General features: G+C 43.5%; 1 protein-coding gene across 1 annotated transcript in view; it reads right to left on the bottom strand.

Moving 5' to 3' along the window:
• LOC142210852 (G-protein coupled receptor family C group 5 member C-like) overlaps window positions 1–23,519 on the bottom strand; it is a 54,383-nt gene extending 30,864 nt beyond the window's left edge. Inside the window, exon 1 of the mRNA XM_075280314.1 lies at window positions 23,408–23,519. The gene's annotated coding sequence lies outside the window, so the exon portion shown is untranslated. The remainder of the gene's footprint in view (window positions 1–23,407) is intronic.
• Between the last annotated feature and the right edge of the window lie 1,499 nt (window positions 23,520–25,018).

Here is a 25,018-nt window from a genome sequence, read left to right as displayed (position 1 = left end):
TGTAATATTAATGTAATTGTTGTATCTGGCAGTGTCATTACATTATGTTACATCAAAGGATCGGTTAATGCAGAAGAAACCAAGCCAAAACCTAACTGAAACTTGTAAGTAATGAATAGAACAACACAGGGGGCAGTCAGATTAAAAAGATGTATTGTTTGACTCAGGTGCACATTTCTTGGTGGTCTCTACAGAGACAAAACAGGAATGTCTATGTAAAGAAATGCAATGTAAGTAGAGTGAAACTGAAAGAAATTTACATTTGTAAAATAGATACAGTATAGACATACCCTACAGACATGCTGGTGGAGCATATACAAATAGAGAGGCATGAGCCATGTTCTCACTTTGCCAGTGTTATTTTGCAATTTTATACTACAGGTTTCTATTTCCCATTCACCACCCACTACAAATAGAAGCCTCCTTGGCACTGGACTGATCACAAGAATGACTACTATAATCATAGAAATTTAAAGGAAACCAGTCTGGTGGGTTTTTTTCACCCTAAACTGCCATCACATGATGACCTTTCCTGCAGTGACCCTCACGAAGATTTCTGGTGCTGAAAAATCAAGTTATAAGCTTTTAAAAACTTAGATACCCAAATGCAAATTTACCATAACTAGCTATGTACAGTGGGAAACCGCTTCATGTAGTAATTTCCCTATGCAACATTATTGGCTTATTCCTAATTGTCAAACGTAAACCTGATACCCTACTCTACCCTAACTGACAGGCTCATGGGGTGTGATTTAGTGCGATGACTCCATGACCAAATGAAGCTGCCCCCTAACCCTGTGACCAGCGAAGGTTTTAAAAACTTAGAGCTTAACATTAAAATGCAACAATGTTGGGGAATGTTAATTTTGACAAGTGGAGAGTGAGAGAGAGGTGTCGATGGTCACAAGGCGACATCCACACTTCTGTAAAAAAAAGAGCAACCAATAGTAGTAGCAGTTTAGAATGGTTCCAGTTGCTCACGCACCCTCCTATGGAAAAGCTGGGTTGTCTGAGGTTTGCCATTATGAAATCTGTTTTAGAAAAACCATTGTATGCGCACGATCCCTTGCAATTGAAATGATTCAAACTGGTGGTTGAAAGAATGGCAAACATTTATTGAAGGACAAATCCGAGGAAAAAGATAACGCGTTTCTGGGTCTTTAAGCTGTAATGCCCACCCCTTCATCAGATCTTAGTCAAACCTTCCAAACCTGCTGAAAATCTTTTCCCAATTCTACTCCTCCAACACAGGTGCATCCCCACATCAGAAAAAGGAGATAAGATAAGAGCCTCCTACCTCCAAGACCAGTCTATGATGTCTGTGCCTCCACACTCAGCCTGCAGACTCCTCCTGAACATCCTCCGGGTGAAGTACTTGTGGACTCTTTGTGATTATGTCATCACCATGGGAGGTCTTAGTATTGTGGTCTTAATCGGAGCAATAAAAGGCAGCCATATTTTCTTGACCTGAGACCTTGTATAATCTAAAGTTCTTAGCACAAGACTTCTGGGTAGTTTGGGATTTTTTACATGTTATAACGGCAGTGCCATCTTTTTTATATAGCTGTAATCTGGGGGTCACCAGCATGCAGCCACAAGTCTACAGGGCAGAATGTTTATATGGCACTTACACCTGACACCTCTCCTCCTTTCCCCTTTCCTTCTGAAATGCCTCTTCTCCATCCAAGCCTTGTGGAGCTGTCACATTGGCACTCTGCACCCTAAACCCAGATCTCCATCAATAAGGAATGGACACACACTCACAGAAGTGCAGAAAGTAACTTGTTCAGATCTGCGGTTCCAGGGAATTCACTGCTGATAACCACAAGTCACTGCGTGATGAACAAGCGTCTCTCCCAACTCACCTATCCTTGATGACTGCTGCCTCCTTCAAATGTTGCTTCAACAACAAGCTGTCCTCTGCCCCTGTATGCTGTCTTGCTTTGATCTGCCTCCTCAACCTACAGAGATCAGGAGAGGCCCTTAAATAGAGAGCAATCTCCTACCCTGGATAGCCGGGGCAATGCCTGATGTCAAACAGGCCACACTATGAGCGATCAACACACAACTTCTCATGTGGTGCAACTCATGGAAACAACTTAGTTCCCCCTATACTAAATCACAACTCTATTCAGTTCCTGAAATTTGCAGAACAATGACAATGATTTGCACCAATTAAAGCAACAATACATTGTTTCCAAGCTAAGAGGTACCGCCAGGACATGTGTTTAAAGGGGTTGTCTCATCTCAAGGATCCTATCTATACTGCTAGCTTATGTGGATTTAAGACTTTTCCTAAATACATTGCTTCATCAAAACTGCTTTGTTTGGCCGTTATCTTAATTTATTCACTTCATTGTTTACACTGTGTTACCATAACCACTGACCTGGGGATGAGCTCATCTCTCTGCCCAGGACACGTGACGTGACGTAGCTCCTTACTCTCAGGAGGAGAGGGAGAGCTGAGTGCTCCGTGCTTGTATAACTGAGCTTTTTATTTCTTCGCCCAGGACAAGTGACATAGTTCCCTGCTCTCAGGAGAGGAGGGAGGGGGAGCTGAGTGCTCAGGAGCAGCTTGTATTTCTGAGCTGTTTATCTTCTAGTTACCAGGTTGGCTAATTAAAATTTGCTGATAAGGGCTGAGATAGGGAGTCGTTACCTCTGTATGTAAACACAGAACCTAAAACGGAGTTTATTGCAAGCTTACTCTTGTTCCTGTAGCATGTAAATTTTGGATTCTCATCACCTATCAAATCCATCTCTGCTAAGTCAGCTTCATATTGTTCATCTGCCAGTGATACTGTGCTAATTTATTTACAACCATCCCTCATTACTGACTGCAAACATGTACTGCTATGAAGAGAGATAACAACCACATTAGCCGAAACCAGGCCAACTACCACACAAAAGACAATATTTCTCTAAAAATGTATAAATTTATTGAAAAATATATTAATAAATAGTGAACATGAGTTCAAAGATAAGTGGTGCAACCACAGTAAGTGCAATGAAATACATACTAATAGGCTTCCATGAAACAATATGCTTACATATTACATATGCAAACAGTTATCATTTTACTGTGTATAAGTTAGTGCATGGAGGGACTTGGAATGGTTAATAATTTCCACTAAGAACCAACATATCTCCACCAAGTATTACAGACACAGAGAAAAGCATATGAGATAATTGAACATTACCTGTATGTATATCATGCACCAGTACGCGCCCCGACGCGCGTTTCACTGGCTTCGTCAGGGGGAAAGACTAGTCTTTCCCCCTGACGAAGCCACTTGTGTGGTGAAACGCGCGTCGGGGCGCGTACTGGTGCATGATATACATACAGGTAATGTTCAATTATCTCATATGCTTTTCTCTGTGTCTGTAATACTTGATGGAGATATGTTGAATATTGTCTTTTGTGTGGTAGTTGGCCTGGTTTCGGCTAATGTGGTTGTTTTGATATTACTACCGGAATTTGCCCTATATTTTTGTTTAAAATATGAAGAGAAATAGCAGAGCCGGCTTTGTCTGGGAGACAGCAATTGAAACCCCGCCCACCAATTCACCGAGAAAACCAGGAAGTGAACTGAGCACACAGCATGCAGGTTGGTGAACAAGTCAGTTGGGAATACCCCTTTAACCCTTCCCTGTGCAACACCCAACTGTTAATCAGCTTAAAAACTAAAAGCAAATGAAAATCTGTTTTTATTCACAGCATATTTGTTGGATTTCCCCCATTATAACAAGAGATAGGAGTCTTGGGAACATTGAATCTGCAAGTTGGATGTTTTCTCTAATATAAAATGTAACTGTAATTTGCCACCAAGTGCAAAATCTGTAATCTTGACTATAGTAATAGAGTATAGTAATCTATGGCTTTTGGAGGAGTTGGAGTCCTCTGGATGCACAAATCATTGTGTTAATTTTATAGCACAGCTCACATGTAAGGAACAGCCAGCTATTTGACTTGTAAAACTTATTGTTCTTTTCTAGTGCAAAATTAGCAAATTTCTATAATTTATGACTAACATGCCTGATAAAGCTCTCTTATATACTATGGGTATAATAGGAAATCAAGTAGCCGTAAGAAATATAATATTAAAGCACTTCAACCATTGAAGATTATCACTTAAGCTTTTCAAATATGAAATTTTGTTATAAAGCCATCTGGGAAAAGAGAAAGGAAGAAGCGTCATCCTCAACTAGGCTAAGTCGTGCACTACCTCCGAGCTTCATCACACTAATGAAGAAGCTATTAATACCTTCTGTGCCTAGGAGGCTTGTCACTAATTATAATGCTTAACATTGTAGGGCTTTCTAGCACGGGATACAAGTTAGATCAAAATACAATCAATGTTTAACTGAAAAACAAAGACATCTTGATATACTGGACATAAAAGTTGTGACTTCTCTGCCATTAACCCATTAACAATGAGCGATAGATGTATGTGTTATGAGTAGGTACTGCTTCCTGCATCACAATGGATATTTCATTAACAGTGATCTTGTGGGTACTACAATAGATTGATGTATTAGACAGCCCTGCCCCTTTTACAACTGCCAAGATCAGAGCTAATTCTGATACTGGCAGTTTATTTCTGTAGATGCAGCTCTGAATTGCCACCATGATATCTAAGGTAGAGGGGGCACCCAAAGTCAGTCCATCAAACCTATGTCACATAATCATGGAGTGCCAATTGGATACCATGGCATCTGTGGGACTATAAATGTCCCCATTTTGGCCAATAGTATTTGTCTATTAGCCTATTCCAGAGGTGCACTCCAGTTTTTTCCCAATAAATCTATTGACCTGTGAGCGCGGTCCTTTTGGTTTTTTACATTTCTTTCACACCTGGTCCTTTCCTATTGGTGTTCCTGTGACGTGCTGCTCCCTCCACCTAGTCATCAATCTTCTAAACGTAACTGTGAACGGGATCACAGTCACATTAGGTGAGAGGCCAATCAGGTCTATTTGTCACTTGTGGGTTTTTCAAATTGCCACAGAATATTTATGATTATCTGCACTACGAGTGTGCTCGGTGTCTACTTTTTGTTCTATTCCAGAGGTATGGGATAATGGCTATGTAATACAGTCAGGCTAAAATTAAACAAGCAATTACAGCAAATGATTTCAACTTCACATCCTCTTGTGAGAAAAATATGTTAAATAAAGTTTTACAAAAAATGCCCCGTTCAAACAAAAAACCTTTATCATTAAGGTGTTGTTTAGAGAAAAAAAAAGTTTAGTATAGAAATAAATACATATTGGGTACCACTGCAATGTTTTCTCATAGTTTGTGACCAATCTGTCAGATTAATTCCAGGCAAAGGTGGAAGCTGCCCTCTCCATAGTGCAGCTGGGGGACTGCAGTCAGAATACAAACTGTGGCTACCAGCTATCCAGATCCCTACCTCCTGGCCCTCCAATCCCTTTAGCCCTAATATATTACATTAGCGGCAGCAGGGATCAGTAAGTGTCCCTGCTACCTACACAAGAACAATGTGGCCTCACTTCTGTGTAGGCAGCAGGGGTATAGCCAAATCCTGCTGTCACTACAGTAATGTATTAGTGCTAAAAGGACGGTGGTCAGGAGATGAATATTTAAATTAGTGACCCAATATGTTATAATGTGCCATTAGTGCCTGCCAAACAATGTAATGCTCCATTAGTGCTCTCCACACAGTATCCTGCCTCTTAGTGCCCCATACAATGTAATTCTCCACTAGTACACCCCACAAATTATAATGTTCCTTATTATAATTACACACAGTATGATACCCCATTATAATGAGTGGAGGCACCAATAGGACATTATACCATGGGGAGGCCACTAATGGAGCTTTTTGTATATGTGCAGTTTGTGAGCAGCAGGAACACACTGTTAGCAAATAAGCCCCTTGATTTTCCATAGCTTACTAGTTAGTATTCAGTCCTCTGTTATATTTGTCCACCAGTAAAAGTCAAAGGGACTGTCCAGGATAAACATTTTTTTTGTTTTATATATATATATATATATATATATATACACTCACCGGCCACTTTATTAGGTACACCTGTCCAACTGCTCGTTAACACTTAATTTCTAATCAGCCAATCACATGGCGGCAACTCAGTGCATTTAGGCATGTAGACATGGTCAAGACAATCTCCTGCAGTTCAAACCGAGCATCAGTATGGGGAAGAAAGGTGATTTGAGTGCCTTTGAACGTGACATGGTTGTTGGTGCCAGAAGGGCTGGTCTGAGTATTTCAGAAACTGCTGATCTACTGGGATTTTCACGCACAACCATCTCTAGGGTTTACAGAGAATGGTCCGAAAAAGAAAAAACATCCAGTGAGCGGCAGTTCTGTGGGCGGAAATGCGTTGTTGATGCCAGAGGTCAGAGGAGAATGGCCAGACTGGTTCGAGCTGATAGAAAGGCAACAGTGACTCAAATAGCCACCCGTTACAACCAAGGTAGCCAGAAGAGCATCTCTGAACGCACAGTACGTCGAACTTTGAGGCAGATGGGCTACAGCAGCAGAAGACCACACCGGGTGCCACTCCTTTCAGCTAAGAACAGGAAACTGAGGCTACAATTTGCACAAGCTCATCGAAATTGGACAATTGAAGATTGGAAAAACGTTGCCTGGTCTGATGAGTCTCGATTTCTGCTGCAACATTTGGATGGTAGGGTCAGAATTTGGCGTCAACAACATGAAAGCATGGATCCATCCTGCCTTGTATCAACGGTTCAGGCTGGTGGTGGTGGTGTCATGGTGTGGGGAATATTTTCTTGGCACTCTTTGGGCCCCTTGGTACCAATTGAGCATCGTTGCAACGCCAAAGCCTACCTGAGTATTGTTGCTGACCATGTCCATCCCTTTATGACCACAATGTACCCAACATCTGATGGCTACTTTCAGCAGGATAATGCGCCATGTCATAAAGCTGGAATCATCTCAGACTGGTTTCTTGAACATGTCAATGAGTTCACTGTACTCCAATGGCCTCCACAGTCACCAGATCTCAATCCAATAGAGCATCTTTGGGATGTGGTGGAATGGGAGATTCGCATCATGGATGTGCAGCCGACAAATCTGCGGCAACTGTGTGATGCCATCATGTCAATATGGACCAAAGTCTCTGAGGAATGCTTCCAGCACCTTGTTGAATCTATGCCACGAAGAATTGAGGCAGTTCTGAAGGCAAAAGGGGGTCCAACCCGTTACTAGCATGGTGTACCTAATAAAGTGGCCGGTGAGTGTATATATATATATATATATATATATATATATATATATATATATATATATATATATATATATATATATATATATATGGCTGGGTAAGTGAAAAAAACAAACAAAAAAGAAACATACTCTCCTGTCTCCATGTTCCAGTGTCTGCCAACATGATCCGTTCCTGCAGCGCCGGCGTCTTGTTTTGGTGGAAGTCCCCACCGCATGTTAAATTACACGGGATGTCAGTGACGTTCCAATTCCTCTTATTAGACAACTGAGGTCACTAATTAACTTCAACGATCACTTGCGGCGAGGACTTCCGCCAGAACAAGACACCAGTGCAAAAAAAAAAAACAAAACGTCAGAGGCAAAACAAGCTCCTACATATTACAAAGAGGTCTTTATTAGAGATGAGCGAACACTAAAATGTTCGAGGTTCGAAATTCGATTCGAACAGCCGCTCAATGTTCGTGTGTTCGAACGGGTTTCGAACCCCATTATAGTCTATGGGGAACAGATACTCGTTAAGGGGGAAACCCAAATCCGTGTCTGGAGGGTCACCAAGTCCACTATGACACCCCAGGAAATGATGCCAACACCTCTGGAATGACACTGGGACAGCAGGGGAAGCATGTCTGGGGGCATCTAACACACCAAAGACCCTCTATTACCCCAACATCACAGCCTAACAACTACACACTTTACACACTCAATACCACCTCTCTGACAGTAGGAAAACACCTTGAAACATGTGTATTTGGCACTTGCAGTGAGGAGAGCTTGTCACCAGCAGTGAATTTGGCCCTTGTAGTAAGTTGAGGTTGGCACCAACATTTGTTTTGAAAATCAGGGTGGATTGAGCCTCTAACCAGCAGAGTTTGGGCAAATTCATGGTGGAGGGAGCCTCTAAAAACCCCAGTTTGGACCAATTCATGGTGGAGGGAGCCTCTAACCAGCCCAGTTTGGGCAAATTCATGGTGGAGGGAGCCTCTAAAAAACCCAGTTTGGACCAATTCATGGTGGAGGGAGCCTCTAACCACCCCAGTTTGGACCAATTCATGGTGGAGGGAGCCTCTAAACAGCCAAGTTTGGACCAATTCATGGTGGAGGGAGCCTCTAAAAACCCCAGTTTGGACCAATTCATGGTGGAGGGAGCCTCTAACCAGCCCAGTTTGGGCAAATTCATGGTGGAGGGAGCCTCTAAACAGCCCAGTTTGGGCAAATTCATGGTGGAGGGAGCCTCTAAAAAACCCAGTTTGGACCAATTCATGGTGGAGGGAGCCTCTAAACAGCCAAGTTTGGACCAATTCATGGTGGAGGGAGCCTCTAAACAGCCAAGTTTGGACCAATTCATGGTGAAGGGAGCCTCTAAAAACCCGTTTGGACCAATTCATGTTGGAGGGAGCCTCTAACCAGCCCAGTTTGGACCAATTAATGGTGGAGGGAGCCTCTAACCACCCCAGTTTGGACCAATTCATGGTGGAGGGAGCCTCTAACCAGCCCAGTTTGGACCAATTCATGGTGGAGGGAGCCTCTAAAAAACCCAGTTTGGACCAATTCATGGTGGAGGGAGCCTCTAAACAGCCCAGTTTGGGCAAATTCATGGTGGAGGGAGCCTCTAAACAGCCCAGTTTGGGCAAATTCATGGTGGAGGGAGCCTCTAACCAGCCCAGTTTGGACCAATTAATGGTGGAGGGAGCCTCTAACCAGCCCAGTTTGGACCAATTAATGGTGGAGGGAGCCTCTAACCAGCCCAGTTTGGACCAATTAATGGTGGAGGGAGCCTCTAAACAGCCAAGTTTGGACCAATTCATGGTGGAGGGAGCCTCTAAAAACCCCAGTTTGGACCAATTCATGGTGGAGGGAGCCTCTAACCAGCCCAGTTTGGACCAATTAATGGTGGAGGGAGCCTCTAACCAGCCAAGTTTGGACCAATTCATGGTGAAGGGAGCCTCTAAAAACCCGTTTGGACCAATTCATGGTGGAGGGAGCCTCTAACCAGCCCAGTTTGGGCAAATTCATGGTGGAGGGAGCCTCTAAACAGCCCAGTTTGGGCAAATTCATGGTGGAGGGAGCCTCTAAAAAACCCAGTTTGGACCAATTCATGGTGGAGGGAGCCTCTAAACAGCCAAGTTTGGACCAATTCATGGTGGAGGGAGCCTCTAAACAGCCAAGTTTGGACCAATTCATGGTGAAGGGAGCCTCTAAACAGCCAAGTTTGGACCAATTCATGGTGGAGGGAGCCTCTAAACAGCCAAGTTTGGACCAATTCATGGTGAAGGGAGCCTCTAAAAACCCGTTTGGACCAATTCATGGTGGAGGGAGCCTCTAACCAGCCCAGTTTGGACCAATTAATGGTGGAGGGAGCCTCTAACCAGCCCAGTTTGGACCAATTAATGGTGGAGGGAGCCTCTAAACAGCCAAGTTTGGACCAATTCATGGTGGAGGGAGCCTCTAAAAACCCCAGTTTGGACCAATTCATGGTGGAGGGAGCCTCTAACCAGCCCAGTTTGGACCAATTAATGGTGGAGGGAGCCTCTAACCAGCCAAGTTTGGACCAATTCATGGTGAAGGGAGCCTCTAAAAACCCGTTTGGACCAATTCATGGTGGAGGGAGCCTCTAACCAGCCCAGTTTGGGCAAATTCATGGTGGAGGGAGCCTCTAAACAGCCCAGTTTGGGCAAATTCATGGTGGAGGGAGCCTCTAAAAAACCCAGTTTGGACCAATTCATGGTGGAGGGAGCCTCTAAACAGCCAAGTTTGGACCAATTCATGGTGGAGGGAGCCTCTAAACAGCCAAGTTTGGACCAATTCATGGTGAAGGGAGCCTCTAAAAACCCGTTTGGACCAATTCATGGTGGAGGGAGCCTCTAACCAGCCCAGTTTGGGCAAATTCATGGTGGAGGGAGCCTCTAAACAGCCCAGTTTGGGCAAATTCATGGTGGAGGGAGCCTCTAACCAGCCCAGTTTGGACCAATTAATGGTGGAGGGAGCCTCTAAAAAACCCAGTTTGGACCAATTCATGGTGGAGGGAGCCTCTAACCAGCCCAGTTTGGGCAAATTCATGGTGGAGGGAGCCTCTAAACAGCCCAGTTTGGGCAAATTCATGGTGGAGGGAGCCTCTAACCAGCCCAGTTTGGACCAATTAATGGTGGAGGGAGCCTCTAAAAAACCCAGTTTGGACCAATTCATGGTGGAGGGAGCCTCTAAACAGCCCAGTTTGGGCTAATTCATGGTGGAGGGAGCCTCTAAACAGCCCAGTTTGGACCAATTCATGGTGGAGGGAGCCTCTAAACAGCCCAGTTTGGGCAAATTCATGGTGGAAGGAGCCTCTAACCAGCAGAGTTGTGGGAAAGCAGGGTGGAGGGAGCCTCTAACCAGCAGAGTTGGTGGAAATCAGGGTGGAGGGAGCCTCTAACCAGCAGAGTTGGGGGAAATCATGTTGGAGGGAGCCTAGTATTAGCAGAATTGTGCAACGCTTATGGTGGATGAGTATGAGGATGCGGAGGAATTGGAGAGGTTGAGTACAGACATGGAGTTTCATGTTGGGGTGCTTTACACAGGTGGGCACAAAAATGACGGCTCTACCCAGTGGTGGTTCATTTTTATCAAAGTGAGCCGGTCGGCACTCTCAGCTGACAGACGGGTGCGCTTGTCAGTGATGATGCCACCGGCTGCACTGAACACCCTCTCAGATAGGACGCTGGCGGCAGGACAGGACAGCACCTCCAAGGCATATAGGGCAAGTTCAAGCCACAGGTCAAACTTCGACACCCAATACGTGTAGGGCGCAGAGGGGTCGGAGAGGACAGGGCTGTGGTCGGAAAGGTATTCCCGCAACATGCGCCTATACTTCTCACGCCTGGTGACACTAGGACCCTCCGTGGCGGCACTTTGGCGAGGGGGTGCCATCAAGGTGTCCCAGACCTTAGACAGTGTGCCCCTCGTTTGTGTGGACCGGTGAGAACTTGGTTGCCTACTGGAGGAACTGCCCTCCCTGCCGCCAACGTCACATGCTGGAAACATCTCCATCATATTCTGCACCAATTGCCTGTGGCAAGCATTGATGCGATTGGCCCTCCCCTCTACCGGAATAAAAGACGAGATGTTGTTTTTATACCGGGGGTCAAGGATAGCAAAGATCCAGTACTGGTTGTCCTCCATGATTTTGACAATACGCTTGTCGGTTGTAAAGCACCCCAACATGAACTCAGCCATGTCTGCCACAGTGTTAGTTGGCATGACTCCTCTGGCCCCACCGGAAAGTTCAATCTCCATTTCCTCCTCATCCTCCATGTCTACCCATCCGCGCTGCAACAATGGGACGATTCGAAGTTGCCCGGAAGCCTCCTGTATCACCATCACATCATCGGACAACTCTTCTTCCTCCTCCTCCTCCTCCTCCTCCTCCATTAAACGCAGTGAAGCGGACAGATGTGTGGACCTACTCTCCAGCTGTGACGGATCGGATGCTATCCCTAACTCCTCTGTGTGATCTGAGTTATCCCTGATGTCAATCAGGGATTCTCTCAGAACACACAAGAGCGGGATTGTAAGGCTCACCATCGCATCCTCAGAGCTCACCCTCCTTGTGGACTCCTCAAAGACCCGTAGGATGTCACAAAGGTCTCTCATCCATGGCCACTCATGGATGTGAAACTGAGGCAGCTGACTTTGTGGCACCCTAGGGTTTTGTAGCTGGTATTCCATCAAAGGTCTCTGCTGCTCAACCACTCTATTCAACATCTGAAACGTTGAGTTCCAGCGTGTGGGGACGTCGCACAAAAGCCGGTGTTGTGGCACATGCAGGCATTGCTGGAGAGATTTTAAGCTAGCAGCGGCTACTGTCGACTTGCGAAAGTGGGCGCACATGCGCCGCACTTTCACCAGTAGCTCTGGAACATTGGGGTAGCTCTTTAGGAAACGTTGCACCACTAGGTTGAAGACGTGGGCCAGGCATGGAACATGTTGGAGTCCGGCAAGCTCCAGAGCTGCTACCAGGTTCCGGCCGTTATCACAAACGACCATGCCTGGGCCCAGGTGCAGCGGCTCAAACCATATTGCCGTCTCATCGAGGAGGGCATCCCTCACCTCGGAGGCAGTGTGCTGTCTGTCCCCCAAGCTGATCAGCTTCAGCACAGCCTGCTGACGTCTACCAACGCCAGTGCTGCAACGTTTCCAACTCGTAGCTGGGGTCAATCTAACAGCGGAGGAGGAGGCGGTGGCGGAGGAGGAGGCGGTGGCGGAGGAGGAGGCGGTAGAGGAGGAGGAGGAGGGGGGTGTTCTTCTCGTGTCCCTGCCAGGAATGTTAGGCGGGGAGACGAGGTACACCGGGCCAGTTTGGGAAGCAGTCCCAGCCTCAACTACATTCACCCAGTGTGCCGTCAGTGAAATGTAGCGTCCCTGTCCGCATGCACTTGTCCACGCGTCGGTGGTCAAGTGGACCTTTGTGCAAAGCGCGGAACTAAGGGCCCGCCTGATGTTGAGTGACACGTGCTGGTGCAAGGCGGGGACGGCACACCGGGAGAAGTAGTGACGGCTAGGGACGGCATAGCGAGGTGCCGCAGTTGCCATCAGGTCCAGGAAGGCGGGAGTTTCAACAAGCCGGAACGCCAACATCTCCTGGGCCAGCAGTTTAGCGATGTTGGCGTTCAAGGCTTGCGCGTGTGGGTGGTTAGCAGTGTATTTCTGCCGCCGCTCCAATGTCTGAGAGATGGTGGGTTGTTGTAAAGAAACGCCTGATGGTGCCTTTGATGGTGCAGGAGAAGGAGATAAGACAGGACCAGGGGAGGATGAGGTAGAAGTCAACAAAGTGGCGGAGGCAGATGAAGTGGTGTCCTGGCTCGTCCTCTGGAGTGCATCGCCAGCACAGTCAGCAGTGGCAGTGGCAGAGGCAGAGGCAGTGGCAGAGGCAGTGGCAGTGGCGTGAACGGCAGGCGGCCTTTGTCCTGCCGTTGCTGCCTGCCACTGATTCCAGTGCTTGGATTCCAAATGACGGCGCATTGAAGTGGTGGACAGGTTGCTCTTCTCAGAGCCCCTAATCAATTTCGAGAGGCAAATTGTGCAGACAACACTATATCTGTCCTCGGCGCATTCCTTGAAAAAACTCCACACCTTCGAGAAACGTGCCCTCGAGGTGGGAGTTTTTCGGGGCTGGGTACGAACTGGAACATCTTGGGAGATTCCGGGTGTGGCCTGGCTTCGCCTAAGCTGCTGACCTCTGCCTCTGCCTCTAGCTACCCTTTTTGGTGCTGCACCTGCCTCAACATCCACACTACTTTCCCCGCTTGACATCCCCCCTGTCCAGGTCGGGTCAGTGTCCTCATCATCCACCACTTCCTCTTCCAACTCCTGTCTCATCTCCTCCTCCCGCACAATGCGCCGGTCAACTGGATGCCCTGACGGCAACTGCGTCACATCATCGTCGATGAGGGTGGGTTGCTGGTCATCCACCACCAAATCGAACGGAGATGGAGGAGACTCTAGTGTTTGAGCATCTGGACACAGATGCTCCTCTGTTAGGTTCGTGGAATCGTGACGTGGAGAGGCAGGTTGAGGGACAATGAAAGGAGCGGAGAACAGCTCTGGGGAGCAGGGACAGTTTGGGTTATTGTTCTGTAAAGCTTCGGAATTTTGGGAGGAAGGAAGACAAGACTGTTGGGTAATAGGAGGAGAGGAGGCAGAGTCTGACTGGCTGCTGGACAATGTGCTGTAAGCGTTCTCTGACAGCCATTGCAAGACCTGTCCCTGGTTCTCGGGCCTACTAAGGTTTGTACCCTGCAGTTTAGTTAATGTGGCAAGCAACCCTGGCACTGTGGAGTGGCGCAATGCTTGCTGCCCCACAGGAGTAGGCACGGGACGCCCTGTGGCTTCACTGCTACCTTGCTCCCCAGAACCATTCCCCCGACCTCGCCCACGGCCTCGTCCACGTCCCTTTCCGGGAGCCTTGCGCATTTTGAATTCCTAGTTAGAAATTGGCACTGTATACCAGTAGTAAAAATTGTGGGTGCACGTAACCCCAATATATTCTTTGAATTCCCAGTCAGACACTGGCACTATATGGCAGTAGCAAGAAATGAGGGTATTTGTATTCCCAATATACTCTTTGAATTCCCAGTCAGACAATGGCACTGTATACCAGTAGTAAAAATTGTGGGTGCACGTAACCCCAATATATTCTTTGAATTACCAGTCAGAAACTGGCACTATATGGCAGTAGCAAGAAATGAGGGTATTTATAACCCCAATATATTCTTTGAATTCCCAGTCAGACAATGGCACTGTATACCAGTAGTAAAAATTGTGGGTGCACGTAACCCCAATATATTCTTTGAATTACCAGTCAGAAACTGGCACTATATGGCAGTAGCAAGAAATGAGGGTATTTGTATTCCCAATATACTCTTTGAATTCCCAGTCAGACAATGGCACTGTATACCAGTAGTAAAAATTGTGGGTGCACGTAACCCCAATATATTCTTTGAATTACCAGTCAGAAACTGGCACTATATGGCAGTAGCAAGAAATGAGGGTATTTGTATTCCCAATATACTCTTTGAATTCCCAGTCAGACAATGGCACTGTATACCAGTAGTAAAAATTGTGGGTGCACGTAACCCCAATATATTCTTTGAATTACCAGTCAGAAACTGGCACTATATGGCAGTAGCAAGAAATGAGGGTATTTGTATTCCCAATATACTCTTTGAATTCCCAGTCAGACAATGGCACTGTATACCAGTAGTAAAAATTGTGGGTGCACGTAACCCCAATATATTCTTTGAATTACCAGTCAGACACTGGCACTATATGGCAGTAGCAAGAAATGAGGGTATTTGTATTCCCAATATATTCTTTGAATTCCCAGTCAGACAATGGCACTGTATACCAGTAGTAAAAATTGTGGGTGCACGTAACCCCAATATATTCTTTGAATTCCCAGTCAGACACTGGCACTATATGGCAGTAGCAAGAAATGAGGGTATTTGTATTCCCAATATATTCTTTGAATTCCCAGTCAGACAATGGCACTGTATACCAGTAGTAAAAATTGTGGGTGCACGTAACCCCAATATATTCTTTGAATTACCAGTCAGAAACTGGCACTATATGGCAGTAGCAAGAAATGAGGGTATTTATAACCCCAATATATTCTTTGAATTCCCAGTCAGACAATGGCACTGTATACCAGTAGTAAAAATTGTGGGTGCACGTAACCCCAATATATTCTTTGAATTACCAGTCAGAAACTGGCACTATATGGCAGTAGCAAGAAATGAGGGTATTTATAACCCCAATATATTCTTTGAATTCCCAGTCAGACAATGGCACTGTATACCAGTAGTAAAAATTGTGGGTGCACGTAACCCCAATATATTCTTTGAATTCCCAGTCAGAAACTGGCACTATATGGCAGTAGCAAGAAATGAGGGTATTTGTATTCCCAATATACTCTTTGAATTCCCAGTCAGACAATGGCACTGTATACCAGTAGTAAAAATTGTGGGTGCACGTAACCCCAATATATTCTTTGAATTACCAGTCAGAAACTGGCACTATATGGCAGTAGCAAGAAATGAGGGTATTTGTATTCCCAATATACTCTTTGAATTCCCAGTCAGACAATGGCACTGTATACCAGTAGTAAAAATTGTGGGTGCACGTAACCCCAATATATTCTTTGAATTCCCAGTCAGACACTGGCACTATATGGCAGTAGCAAGAAATGAGGGTATTTGTATTCCCAATATATTCTTTGAATTCCCAGTCAGACAATGGCACTGTATACCAGTAGTAAAAATTGTGGGTGCACGTAACCCCAATATATTCTTTGAATTACCAGTCAGAAACTGGCACTATATGGCAGTAGCAAGAAATGAGGGTATTTGTATTCCCAATATACTCTTTGAATTCCCAGTCAGACAATGGCACTGTATACCAGTAGTAAAAATTGTGGGTGCACGTAACCCCAATATATTCTTTGAATTACCAGTCAGAAACTGGCACTATATGGCAGTAGCAAGAAATGAGGGTATTTATAACCCCAATATATTCTTTGAATTCCCAGTCAGACAATGGCACTGTATACCAGTAGTAAAAATTGTGGGTGCACGTAACCCCAATATATTCTTTGAATTCCCAGTCAGACACTGGCACTATATGGCAGTAGCAAGAAATGAGGGTATTTGTATTCCCAATATATTCTTTGAATTCCCAGTCAGACAATGGCACTGTATACCAGTAGTAAAAATTGTGGGTGCACGTAACCCCAATATATTCTTTAAATTCCCAGTCAGACACTGGCACTATATGGCAGTAGCAAGAAATGAGGGTATTTGTATTCCCAATATATTCTTTGAATTCCCAGTCAGACAATGGCACTGTATACCAGTAGTAAAAATTGTGGGTGCACGTAACCCCAATATATTCTTTGAATTACCAGTCAGAAACTGGCACTATATGGCAGTAGCAAGAAATGAGGGTATTTGTATTCCCAATATATTCTTTGAATTCCCAGTCAGACAATGGCACTGTATACCAGTAGTAAAAATTGTGGGTGTATATAGCCCCAATTCTATTGCTAGGGGACTTGCAGGGTATTTCTGGGGTGAAGGTGGGGGGGCACACCGTTGGAACGGGTATCGGGGTATATATCGGGTATACGGGAATACACTGACAGTGTATTCCATTCAGGATCCTGGGAAAGCTGGGTTGCGGCGATTGAGCCCGTCAGTGCCACGTTACACTGACAAGCTTCTCCCTGGAATTTAGCTCTTACAAGAGCTGTTGGTTGTCTTCTCCTTCCTATCCTAGCCTGTCCCTGCCTACCCAGAATCTAAGCCCTAGCTAGCTGGACGGAAACCTCCGTCCTCGGTGAATTGCAAGCTCAGAATGACGCGAACCTGGGCGGCGCTGTTCTTTTAAATTAGAGGTCACATGTTTTCGGCAGCCAATGGGTTTTGCCTACTTTTTTCAACGTCACCGGTGTCGTAGTTCCTGTCCCACCTACCCTGCGCTGTTATTGGAGCAAAAAAGGCGCCAGGGAAGGTGGGAGGGGAATCGAGTAATGGCGCACTTTACCACGCGGTGTTCGATTCGATTCGAACATGCCGAACAGCCTAATATCCGATCGAACATGAGTTCGATAGAACACTGTTCGCTCATCTCTAATGCTTATCTATTGTATTAATCTGCTTGCTTTAGTTTAGTTTGGAGCTGCTTCACCTTTCATTGAATTCCGCCCTCTTATCACTTGGCTGGTTTCACTTCACCCTTCTTGTATCATTGACACTGTACATGAATGTTATTTTTCCCTGATTTACTATTATCTCATCAGGCATTCCAGGAACAGGATTTACAAGGCACATTCAGTCTGGAATGACCAAAGCTTTCTGTCCAGTTATTTACAAGGAAATCTAAGTGCACATCATTGAACTAGTTCCACCCAACAGAAGAAAAGAATTCTGAAGATATTCCAGGGTCAGCGAAAGACCATAAATCTTTACAAGATCGAAGTTTTCACTGGTTACCATAAAGTATTGTTCTTCCAGTCGTCCTACATAGAGAGCTAATGGAATGGAACAAATAGTTAGTAACAAATACAAGGAATACCAGCTAATACTATTTTCTTCTGTGATAGCCTGCCACAATTTCTAAAAGCTAATAGAAAGTTCCACAGGATTCAGCTATAAATTGTAAGCTAACTTCAATATAGAAATCCAGGTCAACTCTTCATTTGCCTATAAAAAAGGCTGTACACTAAAGTGCAGACACAATGTCCACAATGGATTTGTTATATTCACCGTCATGTGTTTCTCTTTGGCTTTTATTTTAGGATATTACAAAGCAGCAAGTTCTCAAGTCAAGTTAAAGACGGTAAAATCTGTATAGCAGATGAGGTAGATCTGAAAATTGACAGCGTGCCTTAAAATACAAGATTTTTTTTTTTTTTAACAAATGTAAGTGGTTTTTGTTAGACCCAATTCACTAACCATGGCCAGGTACTTTGTTGCCGATTTTCTGTGCAATAGCCACACTAACAGTCTGCATCAAAGTAGTCAAGTCTTAGCAAGGCATTTACTATATATACGATACTAATTTCTTTAAACTTTACGTTTATGGTGATCCAAGTTCTATCTTAAAGAATTGCACGATGATCAAAACAATGACAATTACTGCAAGAGCTATGATTTGGGAAACCAGACTTCAGTGATGAAAATTAGAAAGGTCTGTATACTTTTATGTACTTAAGCCATTTTGACCTATATAAACTACCTAGGTTTTTGCACCAGGCTATCCTCAGCCTCATATGGACTGCAGCAAATCTACCCTACATCCAGCAAGCCTCACCTGCAAAATGTTCCTTGTTGGATTTCATTTGACCATACACATTAGAATGGTTTGGAGAAAATAAAAATTCAGCTGTTGGATTTCCACATGCCCAATCCTTTTGTTATCAGGGAGATAAGCTGCTACTAGAAGTGTCTGGTAGTGGACTTCTCCCCTCCCCCATTGGTAACACATGTAACTCCTGTCTGAACCAAGAATGCATATCTATGGAGGGGTCAGGAGAGATAACTACAGGTCAATTTAATATGTATGGCCATCTTTCAGATTGTTGCATACTTAATTAGTAAGAGATCTTATCACCAAATAAACACAAACAAAGAATTATACAAAAAGGTTATCCTAAAAGGTTCTCAGCTCCAGAAACTATGATATCACACACATTGAAAATGAAATAATATCCAACACTGACACAACTTAGTAAAAAACCCAAAACTGTATATTTTAACACCAAGTATAACTTTTTCATGTAAGCAGCGCACACATATATATATATACAGTGCTTATATTTAATGTTCAACTCCTTATAGACCTCCTGGGAAATTTCTGGAAAGAGTCATTGTAAACTTATTGTAATCTCCTGTGTAAATATCATATTTAATAATTGCATTAAAAGCAGTCTTATAGTATTGGGCTAAATGAAAGCTGTAGATAAGAATCTAAATGTATTGTCTTTTCAATAACTCTTCTCTTGTTTTTTAAACCTTCTGGATCAATAAAATGTGCGCCGTGATTTGCTTCTAGAGGCAAGTTCTTGTCGATTTTTGTACAGATAACCGTTAGAGCAAATTTACTAATGCAGGCAAGTCACTTCATTAATAGTCACTGCTCTTTGACACTTAAATATAGTGAATATTACTAAGGAGGTTGCTGGGAAATCCTTAACTTTATTAATACATTTTTCATTAGGTATCAAGATTTTAACTGAGAAAACAAAGAATGAAAGTGTGTTACCCTTCTGACTGAGCTACAAGCTCTATTAGAATCAGTAGGAGTTTTTATTTCTTATACTAATAAATATACTAAATGCAATAGTACTGTATTATCCCTACATAAAGTAGTAGTATAGAGAGATATCTCTACATGCCAGTACATTATATGATTAGAAATATATTTTCCAAACATACAATATACTGGTTTATAGAGTTAGTTCTCTATATATCACGCAGATATAGGGAAAGAAAAAGCTCGGTATAAGAAAAAAACATACCTAATGAAAAAAATAAAATAAGGCTTTAGAAAGTTTTTATTATTAAATGATTCTAAATATATTTATTCAGTATGGCCAAATGTGCGGATGGGATTTGCTAGAACTATAGGAACTGTAAAACGTCACAGTATACAACACGTGGGTCCCCCGCCTTATGCAGGATAAAAGATGCAAATTATTAGGAGAACATCCCCCTATGTAATGAGCCGCTGATAAACCCTGCAGGTGAATAGGGGAGAGCAGTAGAGCTTGTTCCTCTCCCATTCAGTTAACAGTGCCCTGTGTAGTTATGCTGATGCAAACGAGTACTGATCAACGCGTTTCTCATTGATCAGTACTTCAGTGGGCCGACATCTGACTGTGTAATATAACATTAATTTTATACTATTTAAATATTAGTAAATCTGTGTGATTGTGTCAATACTGGAATCACAATATGTATCTAACTGTCCATTTATATATCTAAGAATCATCAAGCTTGTTAGGAAAAATTTCTAATTATAAGATTATATGTATAGCATATGCATCACAAATTGTAATGCAGTTGCTAATGGTATACTGAACTGAGATATCTCACTGCGTGAAAGGATTACAGACTTCAGAAGTCACAGTGGGCCTGTGTATATGTTTATAAAATACCTCATTAACTTCTTAAAGCCTTAAGATTTACAGCAGCCGTTGCTATAGATCATATGTATACCCTGGAAAATATGTCTTATGATGCTGGCCATAGAGGTATATTGCTTCCACTGTTGCTGGGTCCGTCATCTCACATCAGAAGAACAGGGCTCCAATAGCTTTTATTCAACTATTTGTGGTCAGCATGTTCTCTATACAGTACATCGGGTAGGTGGTTGTGCTTGTATGAAACGATACAAATGATATGGAATGTGACTATTTCACCATTCTGAGGCTTGTTGGGTGAGTGACATAGAATATGCGATCTAGGGTTCCCATATATTGTTGAAATGATCCCTAATGTCTGTCCTAGTTACTTAAATGTCTTTGAAAAGCGTCACACTGTGGATCTGTTATTTAACCAATCGACATGACAACAATGGGGTTCATCATTTTGTAGCTCTATGAATTCTGGTGGGCATGGAAGGAAGCTGAATTAACCAATGTGGATAATACATACGATAATGATACATTTCAGAAAATGTTTCAGCAAGTAATTTTTTTTTGGCTGTTGGATGAATAGCAAAGAAAACTCAGCCCAAGTGAACATAATACAAGAGATCCAGGGGCACTGGACTAAGATCCAGGTTATGATGCAGCTAAAAAGATCCCTGACACAGAGAGAAAAAAAGTTCTGAGTACATTGTGGATAGCTACTTGTTGTCTATGGCTAACATCCCATCAGCAATAACACAAGCAGCTAGTGAGAAGTTTCCTTACACCCACTGTAAACTTTGAGAAGATACAGAACTCTCTAAGCAATGTACAGGCAGGCCCCTACCCCCACCACTTCATGTGTTCCATCTTCAGCCTTTTGGTTTCTAAAGACAGCCTTGCACTTGTAACATGAAGTGAACAGTAAAATAGCAAGGTGGGACACGCTTACTAGCAGCAACATAAAAAGTTTTTTTTTTCAGGAAGAAAACACCAACATTTGTAAATAAATAAAGTGCATTGTATGATTTGTTTGAAAAGTTAGTGTCCATTTTAGTACTGCTAGTATGAATATAATGATTAGGTACATCCACCAGATAAAAAGTATATCACTGGGGCAACACAGTGGCTCAGTGGTTAGCACTGCAGTCTTATAGCGCTGAAGTCCTGGGTTTGAATCCCACCAGGAACAACATCTGCAAGGAGTTTGTATGTTCTCTCCGTGTTTGCATGGATTTCTGGAAACAGTAGGGTGAAAGCGTACTATATCGTATATTCTAAGGGAATATGTGTACACATAACCCTTTATAAAAGTTTGGCTAATTTTGATAGTAAAATACTTGATAGCTACTCTACCTGTAAGGAAAGTTTTGCACAAGTCCTGCTGCATCTCCAAAGTCAAGAATCTAGTTTTATAATGTCCTCATTATACAAAAAATGAAAACTCCGTATTGGAGGTAGAAACCTTGAACAGTGAAACTACCCGGATTTTTTGGACTATAAGACAAATGTAGTTGGGTGGGACTAGAGGTGGCGGTGGAGTGGGATCACAGGAGGCAGCAGCATGAGGTACACAGCCAGCTGCAGATGGCACTCAGCAGCACCATAATAGCAAACAGGGAAAGCCTGCCCAGGGAAGGTGATTAAAAATAACAAACACATATATTCACCTGTTCTGATTCCACTTTGGGGCTCTTTCAGCCTGTGAAAGAGGTCACATGCACCAAAAGTCACTACTGGTGCCTGTGATTGTGCCCCAGCAGTCATGTGTGATGTGTGTGTGTCCTGACTAATGACTTCAGTGTGCCCCATGTGACCGCTGAGGCCCAATCACAGGCCCCAGCAGTAAAGTCACAGGCAGAAGAAGACCAAGGAGAATGCTATGAAGCATATTATATAGTGTGTGGGGCCACTGTGGAGCATACTATACTATGTAGGGGTCACTGTGGAGCATATTATACTGTGTGGTGGCCAGGCAGTGCCGTCATGTTAGGAGAAGAAAGCCTGCAGCACCCGTATGTGCCTCCATGATGTGACTGGTGTGTCTCACATTAATATAGGCAAATTCCTGTTAAGGTGGCCCTGCACCAGTTGCAAAACTAAAACGCTCATCATGCTTGGGCAGGCTGTAGTTTGTAGCTCCTGTACAGCAGGACAGATGCAGAGACACACAGGTTGTTCAAAACTGCTGTCCCCATACAAGAGTGTTGCACAACCTGTGCCACTCCAGCAGCAGATCTCTACCATAATGATGTCAGCAGCAGATCCCCCCATATTTTTTTTCTCCCTATTCTCCTCCTATAAAACCTAAGTGCATCTTACAGGCCAGTGTATCTCATAAAAAAACTAGAATAATGTAGATTTTATCAAACTTACCAAAGAAATCTATGTTAAAAAAATCTCTAACAGTCTGATTTCGCTGCGCTTTTAAAGCAGTCATTTAAATATGTTTGGGCGGATGCTTATCAAATCCAGATGCCACCAGCATCAGTCGCTGCATGTAGTTGTTTATTATGTATAACATGCTTGAAGGAGTGTTGTTATGGGATCTCTCTGTTGACATCAGTGTATATCTCCCAGACAGTAATTCTATGTACTCTACTCACCCGAGTGCTAATGTCTTCACAAAATATATGTGCACTGAGCTGTCAGTATCATGCCATCAGCTTAAACAATTATTAAACTATTTTCTAACAAGCAGGAAATGAGTTAAAATCAGATTACATTTCCATAAGTAGCGGCATTGATCTCATAATCTGTTCTATCACAAGTAATAGCAGAAATGCCAACAATAATCACAGCACAACTTTACTAATGTAAGTAGGCACAGCAAAGGAAAACCTTAAGAAACACAACAAGATGACCATAGCTTGAGATAGTTAGACAGGTTAAAGGTATATTGGACAATGAATAGTGTAGAGAATGTCCTATTCTTATATTGGACACTAGATTGGCAGCAATGTAGATGGTTAGGTTGCAGAAGTAGAAGCAATCTCTGTTTTTGTTACTTACCAAATGTAAGTCTCTTTTGACGTAGTTCTCCTTCAGTCTGGAATTCTGCTATCAACTGTTTGGATGAATAGCATACAAAGTATTAATCCCCCTCCTCCTTGTGGCCAGCCCTCAAACAAGTGGAGGGGCGAGGATACACCCTCCTAGTAAGAGGTGAGCAGACAAGGGGCTAATAGGAGGGGCTTTAGTCAAAGTGAATTCAACTTCATATCAGCCTACACACATCCAGCGCCTCCCCTGCTCCTGCAAGGTATTTCTGAGACGTCTGCCAGTCAGACTAAGCAGCAACATACAGAATTCTTACTTTGTTGTTCAGGATTTGAAGCTTCTTAAGGTGGATTTGTACACAAATATTTGGTACAGATTTTTTTTTAGCCAACATAGTAATAAAATATTTTTCCACAATTTTCGCATAATTTCTCCAAAACACAAACAAAACAAGAAAATGCAGCGGCAGTATTCAAACAAAGCCACAATGCAATGGAACAAGTTCTAGCGCTGATGGCTTCAAGGAGTGATAGTTGTATCAACTTTCTCTGCTGAGAAGTAGTATTTACATTCAATAGTCTTGTCAAGTAAAATGTCACATCACAGTTTTCTAAGCAACAGTTTTTCAGTTAAATAGTTCAATCCATTTCCACATCTGTTACAGTATTTCCAAGATGGCTGATTAACCCCACTTGGGCTGTTCAAAAATAGATAAAACTACAAGCAACTTTCACAAAAAAAAAAAAAAAAAAATCAACTTGCACAAAAAAAAAGTATCCTAAGTCTTTTCTGACTGACGCACAGAGCTCATGATCCTGTTAATGATGCCATTTTCTTCCAGGAACCCTAACATATATTAACCCTTTCTCGACATCTGCTGTCATAATATGCTGGATGATGGTTGTTTAAATATGTCAGCCACTGGGGAGCTGAATGGAGTCGTTCACTTCTTTTTTCCGATAGTGCTTTTTTGCCGCTCGCGGAAAAACGAAGCAAGCTGCCCTATCTTGCCGCGGATTCCGCAGCTGAATCCACCACAGCGTCTGTGGCACGACACTCCCTCCCGACTAGGCCCATTCATTTGGGCCTAATCCGGAGCGGAATTCCGTGACTGGATACCAGTGCACTGCACCGGCATCCATTCGCAGCTAGCCATTTTTTGGACTGGATTCTGAGGCGGCCTCCACGTCAAAATCTGGTCCAAAAAACTCTGTGTGAACTCAGCCTAACATAGCCATCAGGTCTCTGCTATATTGTACAGTGGAGACCCAGCAGCAATGCCCTTTATCGGTGCCCGCACTGGGCAACATACAGAAGACATGTAATTTTGGCTGAGAATGCCATAAAAACAAAGCCATTAAGTTGCACAAATGCAGTTTTTCTCAAAATTGCACCCCATTCTGAATTTTCTTCCAACTTCCCTGTACATTGTACAGAATATTAAATGGTACCATTATGAAGTCGTATTTGTTCTTCAAAAATAAGTCCTCATATGGTGAATAGATCAATAAAAAAGTTATGGCTTTAGGAAGGCAGGGAGTCTTTTGCCTGTGACAAATATGTGTAGTTATGCTTTGACAGTTTCTTTGCAAAATCCCTACAATATTATGCATATTTACCTTC

The sequence above is a fragment of the Leptodactylus fuscus genome, chromosome 6 (genome assembly GCF_031893055.1).
Source record: "Leptodactylus fuscus isolate aLepFus1 chromosome 6, aLepFus1.hap2, whole genome shotgun sequence".
Taxonomy (NCBI): domain Eukaryota; kingdom Metazoa; phylum Chordata; class Amphibia; order Anura; family Leptodactylidae; genus Leptodactylus; species Leptodactylus fuscus.
The sequence above is the reverse complement of the archived record's forward strand: the minus strand, read 5'-3'. Positions and strand labels throughout refer to the sequence as shown.